Consider the following 19,517-nt stretch of genomic DNA (forward strand, 5'->3'; position numbering starts at 1 on the left):
TTGCGCATCTGGAGCCTCTGCTCCGCAACAAGAGAGGCCGCGACAGTGAGAGGCCCGCGCACCGCGATGAAGAGTGGCCCCCGCTTGCCGCAACTGGAGAAAGCCCTCGCACAGAAACGAAGACCCAACACAGCCAAAAATAAATAAATAAATAAATAAATAAATAAAAATAAATAATAATTAAAAAAAAAAAAAAAAAAAAAACCTTAAGCATCACTTATCTACTTTTGGATGAAGATAAGGCTTTTACTTAATCTAACATTGAGCTGGTGGTAGTAGTTAGAGATTATGTAATCTGAGCACCTACAAGGAGAATAATACTGAAGGGATTTGTATGGAAGTTTGCATTTTCAGTACTGCTTTGAAGCATGATGCTTAGTGACTTAATGAAGTAAGCAGTCAATTCCAACAGCTTTACAGGTAACAACAGGGGCGTCTTAATAAGGAGTTCCCTTTTTATTCTCACTGTGCCACATTAATTTTGCAAATATAACCACTATTATTTCAAACGCAATTCATCTGATATGTCTGCCATTCCAGCTTGTCAACATTTTAACTATTGCTGTGTGCTACATATAAGTACATCTCTATCACAGACACCCAGTTATATGCTATACACTATACATTACTTATTTACACTACTACACGTTATATAGTATGTTTATTCCACCCTGAGAATATCTAACAAAACTAAGATGCACAGAAGGTTTGAAAAAGGAATCACAAAAGGAACTGACAGTTAACGTTTAAGCCCACTCAAAGTGTGTGCCTGGTGTATTTGAGAATCTGTACCAAAAAAAAAAAAAATACATATCTAACTAATGGGTTGAAATGTCACTTTTTTTTAAGCCTGAAGGGATTAATATGACTAGGGATCCTTTTAGGTATAGAACTTTTTGTTTTTAACAGAGGAGACCTTGAGGAGTAAAACCCTAATTTTCTATATGAATCACAGATGAATAGGGGCACCTCATCAAACATGTCTCAGCGACTGGGGTGGGAAGAGAGGCCAGCACATGCTCTCATCCACCATCCTGCCTGCTCAGCTCCCCCACGAAGGCAATGGGGAGGGAGAAGCTAATGGGACAGTGAGTACTGGGTCAAATATGAAAGTACAGTGAGAGATATGAGATGGAAAGCGGAGAATGCTCTGGGCCCTGGCTGGAGCTGGACTGACTGGGTCCAAATCCATCCCAGCTCCAACTCTGGCTGCACTGTAACCATGAGCAGATGTCCCTGTCTTCATCTCTTGGGGTCTCAACTACGAACATGGAGATAATAACAGTACCTACCTCACAGGATTGTTGGGAGAATTAAATGACATACTACAAATAAAATGCTTGGCAACAATGCCTAGCACATGGTAGGGCTCAATGAATATAAACTTTTCCCATTATTATCACTCTTATTTCTTGGTTAATTCCCATAGGTGATCCCTAGATTACTTCTTATCACCATGATCTTGACAAACTATACTATAGATAGATATCCAGGCACTGTTTTTTTGGTTTTTTTTTTAAGATATAAAACAATATGGGGCTTCCCTGGTGGCTCAGTGGTTAAGAATCCGCCTGCCAATGCAGGGGACACGGGTTCGAGCCCTGGTCCGGGAAGATCCCACATGCCACGGAGCAACTAAGCCCGTGTGCCACAACTACTGAGCCTGCGCTCTAGAGCCCGCGAGCCGCAACTACTGAGCCCGTGTGCCACAGCTACTGAAGCCCGTGCACCTAGAGCCCGTGCTCCCCAACAAGAGAAGCCACCGCAATGAGAAGCCTGCGCACCGCGACGAAGAGTAGCCCCTGCTCGCTGCAACTAGAGAAAGCCTGCGTGCAGCAACGAAGACCCAACATAGCCAAAAATAAATAAATAAACAATAAATTAATTAATTTAAAAAACCAAAACAATATGGACACCATGATGGACACTCACTGCTATTGGTACAAAAGCTTATTAAAAAGGTTATATAACTATTATATATTTAGTACAGAATCATCTTTTGAAAAGAATATGTATGTCCATATATATGGCTGGAAAACAGACTAGGACATATACTATCAATCTGTGAGCATGGTCATCTCTGAGTGGTACAATTATTATTAATGATTTTAACTTTGTCCCCTTTTGCTCATCCATTTTTCTAATTTTCTACAATGAACACACATTCCATATTTATACAAAAGATATGAGAGACCAAAATTCTCATACAAACTAAAAAACAAAAGCACGGGAGACTGCTGCTGAAATTGTGAAAATGTGCAGACATGTGCAATACCACCTCCGATGCAAGAAGCATGTGATGACATAAAAGGGCACACAAAGGTCAGGTATGGCCAGAGGACGCTCCTGGAAGAAAGAAAGTGAACTTGGCTTTGAGCCCTCATCCAGCTATTTCCCAGCCATGGACCCTGGTGAGTCATTTATCATGGCCTCAGTTTATGACCAATTGATGGAATCAGTTTTGACCTACTGCAACAGGACAGAGATAACCACCCCCTCTGCCCTGAGAACTTAGATGTGGCTTCCAGCCCACATCCATCCTAGCTCTCCTCCCGGCTCCGCCTCTGCCTCCTTTGCTGGTTCCTCTACGCCTCTTAGCTGCTCATCGTCCCAGTGCCCAGGATTCAACCCTTGACCTCTGCTCCACTCTGTCCACTCTCAGCCAGTCTATGGCTTCAATTCCACTGATAACCCAACTGTTCCTAAGTATCCATCTTCAGTTCTGACCTCTTCCTTGAATTCCAGGCTCGAATGTCAAACATTGCCCACTGGAGATAATTTTTTGGAGGTCTGGCAGGCATCTCAAACTCAACATGGCCCAAACTGAGAGCGCGATCTCCCTCCAGCCCTCAAGACCTGCTCTTCCTCATCACAGTTGATGACAACCAAATCCTTCTCGTTGCTCAGGCCAAAAGCTCTGTAGTCACTCTGGGCTTCTTTCTTTCCCTCATGCCCTAAATGCAAGTCTACAGACCCTACCTCTAAAATACACCCAGAACCCTACCACTTCACACCACACCTTCAAAGCTACCACCCTGGTCCAGGACCACCCTCTTCGCCTAGGATTATTATTATTGCAGGAGCCCCCTAACCAGTCTCCCTGCTCCCACCCACGCCCCCTGCAGTATCTTCTGAGCACAGCAGCCAGACTGATACTATTAAAGTGTCGATCCATCACGTCACTCTTCGGCTTGAACCCCCCAAAGGTTCTGCATCTCCCAGAGATAAAATACCAAACTCTTTGTGCTGGCCTACAGGTGCACACCCTCATCTCCCACTACCCTTATCTTCACTCCCGCCAGCCCCACTGGCCTCCCTGTGGTTCCTCAAACAAATCAAGCAGGTTCCCACCACAGGGCCACTGGACTAGCTGTTCCTTCTCCCTGAAATACTGTTCTCCCAGATAGCTAGCTTCTTACCTCCTCCAGGTCCATGTCTCTCACTGGGGTGATACCCCTGCCACCCCTTTTAATATTATGATGACTCCCACACCCCAGTAACACACCCCCTGTCCCCTTTCCTTGTCTTCTTTTTCTTCATAGAAGTTTCACTACCCAACATAACTTGTACTTCACTCGCTTCATTTATTTATGGTCTATCTCTCCACAGCTAATATATAAGTTCCACAAAAGCAGAAATTTTTTATTGTTTTGCTCCTGACCTAGTACCTAGAACAGAGCCTGGCACATAACAGGCACTGAATAAATATTTATTGAATAAATAAATAGGATTAAAAGGTACCTGTCCTTACCTCTCTCAGAGTTACATAAGGAACACATGAACATCAGGAATGTGAAAGCAACTACTGAATAATTTGACACTTAGATCAATATGTGGATGGTGTTATTATTATCATTTCTGTTATACTGAAGCTATGTCCCAAATCTTGCCAGATATGGCCTGAATTAGTCATGCTTGAAACTTGAACTACGATTCCCCACCTCCCTTTTAACTTATCTGTTTCAGTACAAAGGTGGTGATAGGAAATTCCCACAACGCTAGGATTCTGTAAAGGATTAGGTTCATAGATCCACTCAATGTCTAACCCTACAAATGATTATCTTAATCACAAGTTGGGATTTTTGTCTTCCATTGGAGAAGAATATGGAAAGACAGAAGAAGAGATTAAAAGATTAAGTGTGATCACTTAAGAGTCCAGAGAGTGCCTGATTTCCCTTTCTTGTGTATCAGAACCCTGATGACACAGCCATGTCTCACCCAGGGTAGATTTCTGTGCAAACTCTCAATGGACAGAAGCTTGGGTTCTGTTCAATGATCTCCATCTGGAAACTAAGAGTATACAAAACACTCTATTAACACCAGGAAGTACAGAAAACAGCATGTTTCATGATGATACACCCAGAATTACTTTAGGAGGCACCAAACAGAAATGACACGGAGTTAGAACACTCTTCTCAACGCAGATGCCACACAGTCAAGTAGAAAACTCAGTTGAAGACAGATTTACTAACCTATATTCCATCTTGGCTGGAATGATTGTTTAAAGCTCCTCTTTATGAGTTCCAAAAAAACCATAGCCCTTTAGAGGCCAATAATAGTAGCTTTTACTTGCAAAACTAACATTTACTCACTGCAGCTAAACTGCAAAGCATTGTGAATCCTGGAGAGCAAGGTAATTAATCTAATTTAGCTGAACACATAAGGGTTTTCAAGTGGATAAAACTGCATCGTGGGACACCTGAGCCCAGCAGCAGTGCCTGCTCCATTCAGGGAGCAGGCAGAGGTGAGAGTAAGCCAGTCCTAGAGAGCTCAGCCTTGAGTTTTCCAAGACGATTCCCTTCATCAGACCCTCCAGCCCCTTTAGAAAAAAGCAACTTATAAAATTATATCCTATTAAAGACCCTAACATCAAAGTCAGAAAACTGACCGATTTAAGACTTAATCAGCTTAATTGTGAGATTCTGCTTGTCAGCAACATACCAAGCCTGTCTTGTTCCTTTCACATCATGACATGGAGGCTTCATTACTCAAGAAGCGGGAGGAAGGAGAGAATCAATCAGAAAAAATTACACAAGTTGCTACAGAGAAGGCTTTCAGTTTTCACTTTATGTGAGTGACTCACTCCGTGAGAATACTGCAACTCATTCTCATCAAACTCGGCTTCTTTTTCCTTCATTAAAAACAAAACAAATGGGACTTCCCTGGTGACACAGTGGTTAAGACTCCACACTCCCAAGGCAGGGGGCCCGAGTTCGATCCCTGGTCAGGGAAATAGGTCCCACATGCATGCCACACCTAAGAGTTCACATGCCACAACTAAGGAGCCCGCCTGCCACAACTAAGACCTGGCCCAACCAAATAAATAAATAAATAAAATATTAAAAAAACAAAACAAACAACAACAAAATAACCCAAATTATTTTGTATCTGGACTCTCTTCCAGAAGTAACAACGCAGTCCCAAGAAGGATCAGCTGGAAGGGGGAACTGTTTTAAGGATGACACACAGGCTCGCTCATGATTCATTCTGCTAGGACCCAATCCAAGCACACTCGGAGGTTTTCAGCAGGTATCAAGAATAATCTTGCCTATGGATGGTGTCTTACATCTTACACTTTACTTCGGCGTACAACATGCTTTACATAATCTAGCGAAACTAGAGAAAAATAAATGAATCCATATCAGGGACTTCCCTGGTGGCACAGTGGTTAAGAATCCACCTGCCAATGCAGGGGACACGGGTTCAAGCCCTGGTCCGGGAAGATCCCACATGCCGCAGAGCAACTAAGCCCATGCTCCAACTACTGAGCCTGCACTCTAGAGCCTGTGAGCCATAACTACTGAGCCCACGTGCTACAACTACTGAAGCCCATAGGCCTAGAGCCCACGCTCTGCAATGAGAGAAGCCAAGGCAATGAGAAGCCCGCGCACTAAAACGAAGAGTAGCCCCCGCTCGCTGCAACCAGAGAAAGCCCGCGCGCAGCGACGAAGACCCAACACGGCCATAAATAAATAAATAAATAAATTTCTTAAAAAAAAAAAAAAAAAATGAATCCATATCAGACCCAAGGATTACAAATACAGAAATTCCCTAGTATTGCTGATGTGACATATTTTTCTTTCAAAGAGCAATGATTTTTTTTTTTTTTCACTTGCTCTTGACTCCATACTGGGTTTGATATTTTTATCACATACAAGTGAGGAAATCTGGAGTTAATGTTCCAATAGGCACTCCTTCCATCAGCTTCTCACAGAGCCTTGCACCTGGCTTGGTGCGCATCAATGCTCCCATTACGACATGTCGTCATTTGAATAAATAGAACTCAAGTGTTACAAGATAACCCCAGGTTCTGGGGAGACATGAGATCTGACACATGTGAGTACCTCATTATACATCCAGGCCTTCTGCCAAGCAGAAGGAACAGAGGGATCACCTTCTAACATAAATGTTACAGGTCTCTCTTGCTCTAAGGATCAAGTCCAGTATATTTATTTCATTTACCACATGGGTCATTTTCCCTCCACTGTAAAGGAGAATCAGTGAATAAAAGCTATGTTAGTACAGCACGATGCTTGAGAATTTTAAACAAATCAGTGAGGCAAATCACTTATGGTTTTCATACCAAGCATACCTCCGACAGGCTCCATATAAATATTCCTTTCAGCTTAGAACACCATACATAATACCACTTTGAAATACTGTACTCCATATGACCAAGAGACAAAATTCCACTGCCTTAGGAAATACAGGCTCACATGTTTACACTTTCATCTTCCATGCAGGCCCCATGGTCTAAGGGGATAACACAGGCCTGGGATTGGAGAAACCTGTGGGGTTACAGGACTTCCTCAGTTGCTAACAGGTTTCAAGTTTGGGAAAGTTATTTAAATTATATCCCAGTTGCTTTATCTCAGAAAGAGGGAACAAAGATGACTACCAATTTCTAACTGCAGCAGAAGCAGCTAAACTTTAAGCCATTCCAAATGACTCAACCTACAAACATCAAATTAATCTGTCACCTAAATCTCCCAGTCTTACAGGTGTGCCTTATAATTTGTCCCTCAAGTACCAACCAACCCACACACCTTCCACAAGAGTAGGTTTCCAGCTCTTACTGAGTGAAGTGTCTTGAGGCATTTCTCGTCATGTGCAGTGTTCTACAACCAGTCCCTTGAAGCACTTCTATATATTCAAAAACCACATCCATACTAGGCAAAGGTTAAACCACAGAGTAGCTGAGCTAAGTCGCCTGCAGAAAACGGAAGCAGGAGTCATGCTCGTCTCTGTGCCAGGTGACCTAGAGTAAAAAAAAGGGCTTTGGAGGGCAGAGAATCTTCTGACACCTGTAGTCACTGTGCTCTGCACACCACAGTGATGAAAACTCAGCTGGGGATGTGTTTCATGATATACAGCATGAAAGAGCCAGGAACATAGGATCTAATGTTTCAATTGTCCTCATAAACCAAAAATTACACTGCATCTGTGAAAGCCAGAGACCACGACCACCCACAGCAGACCAGCAGAGACCAGACAAGATACAAGATAAAGTAAAATGTCATTAAGGTACACAAACAAAGGAGGAATAAAGGACATAGTGACTCCACAGGTTACAATATTATCAGAACAAAATGCCATTCTATAGTGGTTCAAAGGAAAGAATACACGGAGTCACTGTTACCATCACTGGACACAAACACACATCTAACTTAGTTTACTGTCAAAGAACGCATACAAAGCTCCACTTTCCAGATCCTAAAACAGAACTAAAACAATTTCATAGGGGTAATTTATTAAACTAGCAGTGACCTTCAAATTAAAACATAGGAGACATAAGACTAAAGGCTTTTACATCACATCTTACCAGGCACATCTCACTTTCCTGCGCTAGACAAACACATACTCTTGGCGGGGGGGGGTGGGGGGGTGGTGGTTGTTAAACCATGCCCTCCCCAGACTGCAGAGGTTCACTTGGGTGGGACGCAATGACTCTCTTCTTCAGAGGACAGGCTTTTTCAAGGCAGAGTGATAGTTAACCTGAGCTCACTTCTGCCACTGGTTATCTACATCATTTCTACTGCATCCGTTTATCAATTCAACAAACATTTATTCAACGCCTACTCTGTGCCAGGTCCTGTGCTCTCAGCATCGCTTCTTCCTAGCAGACAGAGGTGTACCCAGGCCCGATTAATTTCTTGGCTGGATTAACTTTCCAAACTCCCTTCGTGTTTACCTTTCCAGCAATGCCAAATTCATTCAGTGCCTAAGGTCACCAGCATCCTAGTTTCGTGATGCTCCTTTAATTACATTTTGGTGGCAAGAGAGCCCATTCCCTTGGTTTCCAAGCTCATCTCTCTAGATAATCCAACCAGCTCATGTTCTGTCTTCCCTCTTCCCTGCCGGTTCTATCCGTTCCTCTAATATTAACTTACTCAGTACCTCGTTGATCTAATAATCCCATGATGAGGTGCCTTGATCTATAAGGGCTCATCCCTGCAACTCTGATATCCTACCTTCCCTACATAATTCATCTGAAAATAATCTAATCTCTATCTGTATCAATCACCTCCTCATGAAAAAGTGTCAATAATAATAGCACTGACCACTTCGTAAAACACTTCCAATTACACCATCTCAATTAAGCCTCACCAACACTGTGAAATAGCCAGTACTTCACTCATTTTACACATGAGGAAACCAAATAATGAAGAGAGAAGCAACCAAGTCCAATGAGACAGGAATTTGAGGCCTGGAATCTTAAAATGGCCTAAGGGAATTTAAAAGAGTAGGATTCAGCAAGGAGTTGTCAGGAAAGAGCCTGGAATGAAGCTGCAAAGGTTAAATTACAAAGTATACGAGGTATTTTTTAAGGAACACTTGCACATCACACATGTTAATCAGTAAAAAAGGAAAACATCCATTTGGCTCTTCAAGAGTTAGAATTTTAAAAGAAGCATGATCAAGAGGGGAAAAAAATTGACTACAAAGAATTATAAAGCTTAAAAAAAAAAGAGAGAGCAAGGATTCCAGGATTCTCAGACAAAGAAAGTGGAGTTCTGTCAACAATGTGAGAGAAGAACCTATTTTTCTGCCCCAATGTCCCAAAAGATTAAGATCTGGTGGGTGACGTGCCCACATGCTGACCACAGAGGTGGCCAAACTTTCAGTTACCTGAACTCACTCACGCTCATACCCACGAGCCTCGCTTGGCAGGACCGTTCAATTCCACCCAAAAGTTTTCTCCTTGTGAGGAGCACAGTAGAAAACACAATCGGTAAGAAAATTTTTTAAAAAGTAGAGCGGGATAATTTCCTGTGATCCACTCAACAAGATGGACCAATGTTCTGATTTTCTTGACTACAGCTTCCCAAAGGCCCTACTGCAATGGACAGCTACATCTGGTTGAAGAAAGTAGGGAACTGATAGTCAATCTCAGCCTAGTTTGTATTTGATAACCACCTGTGTATCAAAGTATTCATAGACAAAGGGATATTCTGTTGTTTTTCTATTTAGCTAAAAAATGCCATGCTTTTACTATCTGACTACTGGAGATACTTCCCTTTAGGGTTTTGTTGTGTCAGGATTTTGTTTTGTTTTGTTTGTTTGTTTCTTCATTTGTTCATTTCATTCATTCATTTCATTCATTCATCAAGCTTTTCATTGAAGTAGAATGTACGATACAGGATTATCATACATGCAGTACAGGTTTTGTGATAAAATTTAAAACTAGGCCTTTATAAAATACCATTCCTTCCTACCAGGTGACAGCTATATACCTTTGAATAAGTCACAATACTTCTTTGAAGAGGTTCCTCATTAGTAAACGAGGGATAATAGAATCTACCGATTCCATGTTAAAAGTGGTTTTCTGAAAGCCAAAACCAAATGATCAATCTGAAAGTACATTGTAAGTATTACAGCATGGATATCTATGGATCAGGAAACCCAGTAGAAAAAGTGTAGTCACCTTCAAGAAACTTCCTAGGAATGTGTGTGTGCATGGCATGTAGTCACCTTCAAGAAACTTCCTAGGAATGTGTGTGTGCATGTTTTTATCGGCAGCCATAGTGGGAATGGCTTTGTGTCCTCCAAGCAGCATTATCATTACCCAGGTGCAACTATATCTCTGCAAGCATCCGAGTTCAAGGTAGAAACAGAACTTGGAGACAGTGTCTAGATACCTGACCCCAAACAGTATGATATTATGTTGCTGCCATACCAACATCTATTTCTAGCATTCCGACTCTAGACCTCTTTTTTCACTCTGCTCTTGTTCCAACAGCTTCAATGGTGGAGAAGATACCTGAAATGTCCCAAGCTGTGATTTTGTGATCAGGGAGTATCATCATCTCCACCCTGCCGGTGACCAAAAGCTGTCTGAGAGTCACTTAAAACAACTACCGCTAGGAAAGAACTTTCGAAAGGAAACCCTAGTGGCTTACAAATTGGCAACTTGAAGCAACCAAAAGTTAGTGAAAAAGTCACATAACAACTAAGGGCAATTTTATCAGCCTCGTTCAATGAAGCAAAACTTGGACAAAAAAACCTCATTATTCAAACCAGATGCTGATTTTGTAACATTTACTTCGATGGTGAACTGTTTCAATTTTCTCATATTTTGAATATGTAATATAAAGCAGGCAAATCACTACATTAATAAAGGCACACCTGAAATTTATAAAGTCAGTTTGAAAAAGAACTGAATGTAGGAAACCCGTTTTCAAAAGTTTATTGCCAGGAGCATTTTTTTCTTTTTTAATCATGTGACAAAAGAAGTGCAATAATGGGTTTAAGACAAGATCAATTATGGGCAGCAATGAAATTACCCTTTAATGATGATTAGCCCCAAATCTTGATTACTGTCAGCTCCAATTATCTGGTCACAAGGCACACAAAGTGCTGTGTTCCTCCATCTCAAACAAGAATGAAGGATGGGCCCTCAAGGTGAGGAGTCACATAAGACAAGGAGGCAGAGGAGGCTGACCACACAGACCCCAAGTGCCTAAGAGAAAGCAAAATGTTTATAAGAATGTTTACTAAGCACCAAAGTTACTTTTTAAAAAAGCCTGATAATCTCCCTCTTTAAAATGATGATTCTCTCTCTCTTGTCCAAAGAATGAGGAGGAAACAGATCTCAACTCCAGAAAAAAAGTGAGCATCTCTGGTGACAGATGCAGCTGGGTGGGTCCTGGGAGAATGTGCGAGCAGACCATGGGGAGCCCAGAAAGAAGACTATTGCCTTGGGACATAATCCCAAAGGGAAATGGGAACACTCCTTGGATTCGGGGCTATTCAGAGGTGGCAGAGCCCAGCTGTGCAGTTTCCAGGGTCTCAGAGTTGGGCACAGTGAAATGCTACCCTACAAACAACGCAGCCTAACCACCAGGGGACACGTCCGCTGTTTTCTGGAGACAGAACTAGAGCATTTTAGAGATGGGAAAGATCAACACCTTCATTTTACAAACGAGGAGACTCAGGACCAAGGAGGTAGAATGAATGGGACTAACTAACGGTAAAGCCAGTTCTCCAAGCAGGCATCCTGACCCCTAACCCCCTGCCCCCGCTCAGATGACCGTGAGGCTCTGAAGAGCAGTTTCTAAGGATTGCCACTGTCCAGCAGTCACTGCAGCCCCTCACAGTTAGGAAAGGTCACACTCCTCTTCTGCCTTGGGTGTGCTCACGTGGCGATTCAACACCAGACAGGTGCAAAAGAAAATCGACATTCTCATTGGAGCTATAAATACTATTTATCAAAACCTAGCATGGTCCAGGAGCCATATTAGCACCAGTGTTCATTCTCCTTGCAATGCTCACAACCCAGGAGGTGTTTATAACCTCATGTTACTGAAAAATGAGGCTTAGAGAGGTGACGTAACTTGTTTATGCTCACACCACTAGGTAAGTGGCAATCCTGGCTTCAGACCAGTTTTTCTAGCCCCCTGGAAACACTGTGCTTCCTACTACACCACCAGCCCTCCAAGTTTTGCAAAAGAAAGCGTTCCCCATCCAACAGATTATGACAGCGGCACAAGAAGCTTTGTCTAGTGAAAATATCTGAATTGTAATATAAGAAACAAATGGATCCTGAACAATGGTAAGAAAGCTTCTAAAATCTGGGTTAAACATGAGTCTTCTGGTGACTTAACTAAGGAGACAAGTTTCCTGCAAAATTCCAAGTTTTTCCTTCCTAAAATCTTTGTTCCACCAATCCTGGATATTCTGTTTATTACTCTTATTTTCTCTTTCAAGCAAAAGCTTAAGACCCCACAAGCAGATGAGGACAACGGGAATTTTAAAAAGCAGATAAGATGGTCACCAAAGTAAGATCGACAAGGCCATGGAATAATGGAGAAATTCATTATTATTCTAACTCATAGCCTTCTTGTGGCCAGCCAGCCTCCACCCGTGCTTTCACCTTCTGCCAACCACCTGCCACCCTCACCTTCTGCAAACACAGGCACTTGGCCAGCCTGGAGATTTCTGTTCTCTGACTGAACAAACATCTCTCACCTTCCAGTCTGAACACAACCCTGAAACCACAACTCATGGTGGGTTTGGTGCTACTGACATCTTTGCAGTTTGTAGTCTTCTGCCTGTAAGAAGGCTGACCTGTTTAAAGCTAGAACATTCCAAAGAGGTCTATTCTTTTTTTTTTTTATTGAAGTATAGTTGATTTACAATGTTGTGTTAGTTTCAGGTGTACAGCAAAGTGATTCAGTTATACATATGTATATATCTATTCTTTTTCAGATTTTTTTCCATTATAGGTTATTACAAGATACTGAATATAGTTCCCTGTGCTATATAGTAAGTCCTTGTTATTTACCCATTTTATATACAGTAGTGTGTATATGTTAATCCCAACCTCCTAATTTATCCTTTCCCCCCGCTTCCCCCTTTGGTAACAGTAAGTTTGTTTGCTATGCAAAGAGGTTTATCTCTAACCAAGAGAAGACCTGCAGGGTTTGAGCCTGCTTTCCTCAATACACAGGCCAGGCAGGTAAATGGGTGTGCTCTCAACAAAACACAACCAACCTCATTTTCCTAGTGACTTTTTGGAGTTTATTTACTGGCAGTTTCAGGTTCTGGAAACACAAAAACAATTGGTTCTGCCCTCCAGGAGCTCACAGTCTGGTGAGGGTGACAATACCCTTGAAAAGATGAACGGTGGTTATCAGGTGATGAGCGTGAGAACACGCAGGTATACCAAATACTATAAAGAAATAGGACGAAAGAACCAGGGAAGCGTCATCAAAGAAGGGGCCACATGAATTGGGTTTATAAGACAAGTAGGAGTTTTCAAGGCCAAGAAATGGAGGTTCAGGACCATTGCAAGCAGGGACTGTACATTCAAAGGCTCATATTTACGAAGAGGCCTGCAGTCTGGGGAGTGAAGAGAAGCAGTGTTTATCCACGAGGGAGGTAGGGAACGGGTAAAGGAAGCATCTCAGACTATTACAAAGGGTCTCTATAGGCTTGTAAGAGTCAGCGAAGGTTTTAAAGCATGATTAGCTTTTTTTTTTTTAAAAGAAAGTAATTCTGGCAGACATGGCCAAGTGTGGACAGGACTCTAAATCAGTGCTGTACAAAAAAAACAAAATGCGAGCCACAGAGCCAAGCCACATATGTAATTTTAAATTTACTAGGAGCCACACTTAAGGTAAGAAAAAACAAGGGAAATTAATTTAATAATATATTTTAACCCCCTTAATCCAAACTGTTATCATTCACTATTATCTGTCAATATTTTGAAAATTATTAATGTGATAGTGAGATGGTTTACATTCTTCTTTTCTCATGCTAAGTCTTTAAATCTGGCACACTTACAGGTCATCTCAATTTGGAAGAGCCGCATTTCAAGCGCTCAAAAGCCAGATGTGGTGAGTGGTTACCATACTAGAGAGCACAGCTCCAGATAAATCACATACAAGACCCACTTAGCAGGCTGTAGCCAAGAGTCCAAACAAGAGATGATAAATGTCTGGGGAGCTATTTCCAGCCCTTGGACATATGCTAAACTGCCATTGAAATGCAATTTTACAAACATGTAACTTATTTTTTGTTTTGAATAGATAATAATTCACATGGTTCACAAATAAAAATAATACAGCAAACAGTGCTACCCTCACCCTTTTTCTGTCCACCACCCCACCCTCTCATTAAAGAGAACCATTTTATTAAGTTTCTTTTTTCTGTTTGCTTATCCTTTCAGTATTTCTTCATGCAGATATGAATGTAGACTCATACTGTGTCCCCTTTCTACACCAAAGGTAGCACACTACCTACTCTGTTCTACACCTTGCTTTTTTCATTTTAATAATATATCTTGGAGATCTTTCCATATCACTGCATGAAGAGTTTCCATGTTCTCTTTAAATGCTACACAATATTCAATTGTATGGATGATTCACAGTTTATTTCACTGGTCTCCTACTAATGGATATTTGAATTGTTTCCAATCTTTTCTATTATAAACAATGGACTAATGAAAAACCTCGTACATACGTCACTTTATATGTATTCAGGGGTACCTGCAGGGAAAAAGTACCAGAGCCAGATTGCTGGGTCAAAGGGTAACTGCATTTGTAATCTTGACACAGCTAAATTGGCCTGCATAAGGGTTGTGCAATTTTGTACTCTCAGGAGAAGTACGGTGCACATCTGGTCAACAATGTACGATTATCACATTTCAGAATTTTTGCCAATCCAATGAAGTAAAAAGTGCTACTTAGTTTAAATTTGCATTTCTCTTACTATGTCTGAGTCTGAAGATCTTTTATTTGGTTTAGAGACAATCTATATTTCTTGTTCTGTGAATCATATGTTTGTGTCCTTTGCCTATTTTTCTACTGGTTTGCCAGTCATTTTCTTATTCATTTGTAGGAGCTCTTTATATAGAGAGATTAGCCCTTTGGCAACTGTAAATTTCTTCCCTCAACTATTATTTGTCTTTTGAATTTACTTATTGTGTTTTTTACCAGGTAAAATTTTTTAATCTGAATTTAGTCTAATTTATCAATCTTTTTCTTTTCTGGTTTCTGAATTTTGAGTCATAGTTTAAAAGGCTTAACTTTTAACTTCAAAGTTAAAAGGAATTTACATGTTTCTTCCAGTCCTTTCATTTTAAGCAGATATGAATATATATTCATATTTTGAAATCCTTGTTAAAAATATCATTTTTGACTTTTTCCAAATGAAGTAGACCAGACCATTTTATGAATGCCTTCCTGATTTCTCCCTCCTTTCTTTTCATAATTCTTTTGAATATCACACTGATCATCATATAAATTGAACTGGTCAAGATGGAATTTATTTGAACAGTATGAGATATAGAAATAACTTCATCTTTCTCCAGATAGCTACCCATTTGGTCCAAGACCATATACTAAGAATTTCATCACTACCCCACTGGAACCATAATTTTAAAATACTTTTCTATTTTTATAGACAGCAACCTGGATTTTTATAAACTCATGGTTCTTATTCTCTAGTCTAGACATTACAGAGGTAAATACAAGTTATGATCTTCACTTATTTACAGGAACTGCCAAGTTTTGTAAAAACTGCATTCATACAGCAGTATCCTTACTCCCGCGTCATCCTCAATAGCTTTTCAGCAGACGCTTGACCTGAAGAGATATACAGACACAAACTGCCGCTGAGAAATTTACAATTGCGAGGCTGCCAAATTGTTTTTTGCGAGTCATTTGTTTAAAAGGCAAGCAGCACACCACAAGTAAAGTTTGGCAAAACTCTCATCAGTGACAAAATTCTGGTTTATCCAAGTTCATTTTAGGTAATCACCAGTGTGATATTCAAAAGATTTATGAAAAACAAAGAAAGGAGGGAGAAAAGAGAGGGCGGTTCAGAAGATATCTGGTCCACCTGAGTTGGAAAAGTGAAAACTGATTTTTTTTTTTTGAGTTTTCATAAAGATACATAAATGCTTCATGAATTTGTGTCATCCTTGCACAGGGCATGCTAACCTCCTCTGTATCATTCCATTTTAGTATGTGTGCTGCCGAAATGAGCGTGGAAAATATTCTTTAACAAGGATTTTAAATTCCCAATTAATTCTATTCAGAAGTTTCTAGTAAACCAGAACTTTTAAAGTAAAAATGAGAAAGGTATAGTATTCTATAGGTATTCTATGTCCTTTCGTTCCAATATTAATTCACATCTTCTATATTAGCATCTGTCAAGTTGTATTCAATAAATGCATACTGTATATTGTCATTTGAGGTTGTGAAATTAGTCATTATAGCTCAGTTTCTAAGAGAGATTTAGACACACACACAGAGTTTTGAGCAGCATACCCTTCAAAAATAGAAAGGAGATCAGTTCCTATAGAGGATGCTCATGTATTTGACACAAATTATAGAGTTTCACATAGGGGATAACAGTACCAGAAAAATAACAATGGCAACAGAATGCTCCGACATAAGTAATAGAGGAAATGCTGGGGAAGTGGCCCAGGAGAATCCTGAGAAGTCAAAACTCCCCAGACGAGAACAGAGCATAGCTTCCAAGATGTCTGTGATGTTTCTAAAAGAAAGAGTCGGGGTCTTCCAAGGTGGTGCAGTGGTTAAGAATCTGCCTGCCCAATGCAGGGGACACGGGTTCAAGCCCTGGTCCGGGAAGATCCCACATGCCACGGAGCAACTAAGCCCATGCGCCACAACTACTGAGCCTGCGCTCTAGACCCCACGAGCCACAACTACTGAGCCCACGCGCCACATCTACTGAAGCCCCCGTGCTCTAGAGCCCGTGCTCCGCAACAAGAGACGCCATGGCAATGAGAAGCCCGTGCACCGCAACGAAGAGAAGCCCCCGCTCGCTGCAACTAGAGAAAGCTCACGCGCAGCAACGAAGACCCAATGCAGCCAAAAATAATAAATAAATAAAAATAATTTTAAAAAAAAGAAAGAAAGAAAGAAAGAGTCGGGGTAGAAGCCACCAGTCCTGTGAACAGAGGCCGTGGCTGTGCTCCTCCCGGGATGGCCTCCCTGTCTCCCCATCTTCCCCCCAGCTCACCCCGCGTCCCCTGAGCCACTGCTTCTCCAGTCAACGACTCACAAACCTGATCTCCAGCCCTGAGACAACGCTCTTGAATTGCAACCTTTTTTCAACTTGCGAGCACCTCATGGAGGCAATTCACCCCCACATGCTACCTAAGTGCCCTCCCCTCCAGCTAAACCCTACCTTGCTCCCCTCTATGTCATCTTCCTCTTCACCTAGACGCCTTCACACCTTCCATCTTAGGCATCTTCTGACTCTCTTCACACCCCACAACAGCCACTCCCCCATCCTGCTTTCTTTGTGATGTCCCCCATCCTGCTCTCCCCTCTTGTTTCCAATGCCCCTCATATTTCAGACCCTCCTCATGACCCTGTGCTTACTTCCTAATCTCCTAACTGGTCTCCTCACTCCCCCATTTACAATCAGTTCTTTCCTAAATGGTACTTTCTTCAAAACCTCCAATGTTCCCCATTTACTTACCTGACAGTCTGAAGTCATGTCACTGATCATTTCATTCATTTAATTAATATTTGCTGAGTACCCACTAGGTGCCAGGCACTATTCTAGGCATTTGGGACACAGCAATAAACAAGACAATAAATTCCTGCTTAATTTTATCTTAGCCTGTTTTTTCCCTGCCCTTCACCCCACTAGTCCCCTAGATAACTGTAAACACTATCTATAAATAAATCTATACCAGAAGTTATATTCTGGTATATTTATATATTCGATGATGCCTAACAAGCCTCTACTAAGTGTTGGATCCAAGAGTGAGCAAGACAGATGTCTTTTCCATTTGTCCCACCCTGGCCTTCCCTTACCTTCCTGCTCTGAATGCCTTCTCCTTTCCTCGCCCTCTAAACCCTGCCCATCCTGAAATACACAGTCCAAACCCTCCAAACTCCGTAAAGACTCTCCTGGGCACTCCGGCCCGTGGCAGGGGCCATCAGCTCCTTTCTGTCTTATGACATCGTTTACCTTGTGAAAGTGCTTAAAGTTTTTATGCTGCTTTGTTTTGTTTTATTCTCCATTAGTTTAATGAAACTTCCTAACTGGAGTAGAGGTCTTTCAGGGCCGGATGCATCTTTCCTAGTAGAATTCCACAATCACAGAACATAACAGCCAAGGAAACCCTCTGACTCCCGTTCATCAAACCCATCTTGCTTCTTGAGGAACCTTAGGCAGAGAGAGGTTAAGTCACAGTATCAAGTGCTAAAAAATAAAGTGAATAAATATGAATGGCATATTAGCGGGCATACTGCCCTTTGTCCCACAGGGTGGAAGAAGATGTCTGAACTGCTAGTTGCAAGCAGTTCTTTTCCCCTGCAATCCATGCATGTGTTCCCAAGTTGTCTGACAATTTTCCAACAGCCACTGCTGAGCTGAGGCCCAACTAACCCAGAAAAGCCACCCCAACTGATGGATTTGCCCAGTTCTACACTGTTGTCCTCTTTCCAGTTCCCCACTGCCTGCAGACTGCTTGAGACCTCAATGATGCTAAACAACTAAACTCTAAGGCATAATTTTCCAGATGCCAGACTGCTTGCCCCTCACCGCCCCTGTGAAATCCGGGGCTTCCCTTATCTTGCTGTATCAATGCTGTATGCTCTGCTCTGGCCAGGGAGCTGCCCCTACAGGAAGCCAGAAAGCACTCTGAAGGAGGTGGCTGGTACCAGCCGGAGCACCCAGGCAGAGGTAACATGGAACTGCAATTAAAAGTATCTACAAGTTCAAAATAAGAATAACCCTGTGAGAAGTATTCTTTGGACCAGGCTGGTAGAGTCCAGAAGTCATCTATAAAGCCATGAGATGTAGCATGATGCGCAAATGCCAGGATTTTTATCATGAGCTCCATGTCTATTTCCCTGTATTCATGTTGATCTGCTCCCCACTCTTCACACGAAACCCAAGGGGGGATGTGTGATGTTTTCATCCCACTCCTTGTGCCTACTGAAATGGCAATGGGCGCTCAGTAATGTTTCCTGAATCTCCTCAAAGTCAAAGACCAGTTATTCTTTGCTTGAGCTGAAAACAAGTCAAATTTAACAGAAGCACAGTCATGCACATGTGGCCAATGTAGATAAGGGCGTCTCCTGTTTGTACATTTCTCTGTGGGGCCCAGAAGAACTGATAGTCTTAATTGGCCACAGATTATAAAGCCCACATTCATCAAAGTAGACTGGAGGTAATTGCCCTTCAGATGTTATTTTAGGCAGCTGTTCCATTATTCACAAGTAAATCTGTGCCCTCAATTTACAATAATCCTTCGATGTCGTGGTCTTTTGGTATAGCTGAATCCCAAGACCTTGGAAACTATCAGTAGCTCTCTCTCAAGCCACCTTTGAGGACTGTTTGGTGGCAATATTCACAAGGGAAGAAAAATCTTGGTTTTCAAGATCAAAGAATACTCCTTACATTTATGAAAACCTTTGAAATACAGAGACTTCCTACCTAACAGCAGCTAGCAAGTGGCCTTGTTTATGTCTATTTAAGTAAATGAATTATTAAAAGCAGAAAAAAACATTCTAAGCTCCAATTTT

The 19,517-nt window shown here is 41.7% G+C and overlaps 1 protein-coding gene and 1 non-coding gene across 4 annotated transcripts in view; both read right to left on the bottom strand.

Moving 5' to 3' along the window:
* JAZF1 (JAZF zinc finger 1) overlaps positions 1-19,517 on the bottom strand; it is a 341,816-nt gene that overhangs the window by 264,174 nt on the left and 58,125 nt on the right. The gene's annotated exons all lie outside the window — the stretch shown is intronic.
* On the bottom strand, positions 15,888-15,990 carry LOC137768993 (U6 spliceosomal RNA). Its single transcript, XR_011074907.1, has one exon. It is a non-coding gene; the product is annotated as a U6 spliceosomal RNA (small nuclear RNA).

Source organism: Eschrichtius robustus, chromosome 8 (assembly GCF_028021215.1).
Source record: "Eschrichtius robustus isolate mEscRob2 chromosome 8, mEscRob2.pri, whole genome shotgun sequence".
NCBI lineage: Eukaryota > Metazoa > Chordata > Mammalia > Artiodactyla > Eschrichtiidae > Eschrichtius > Eschrichtius robustus.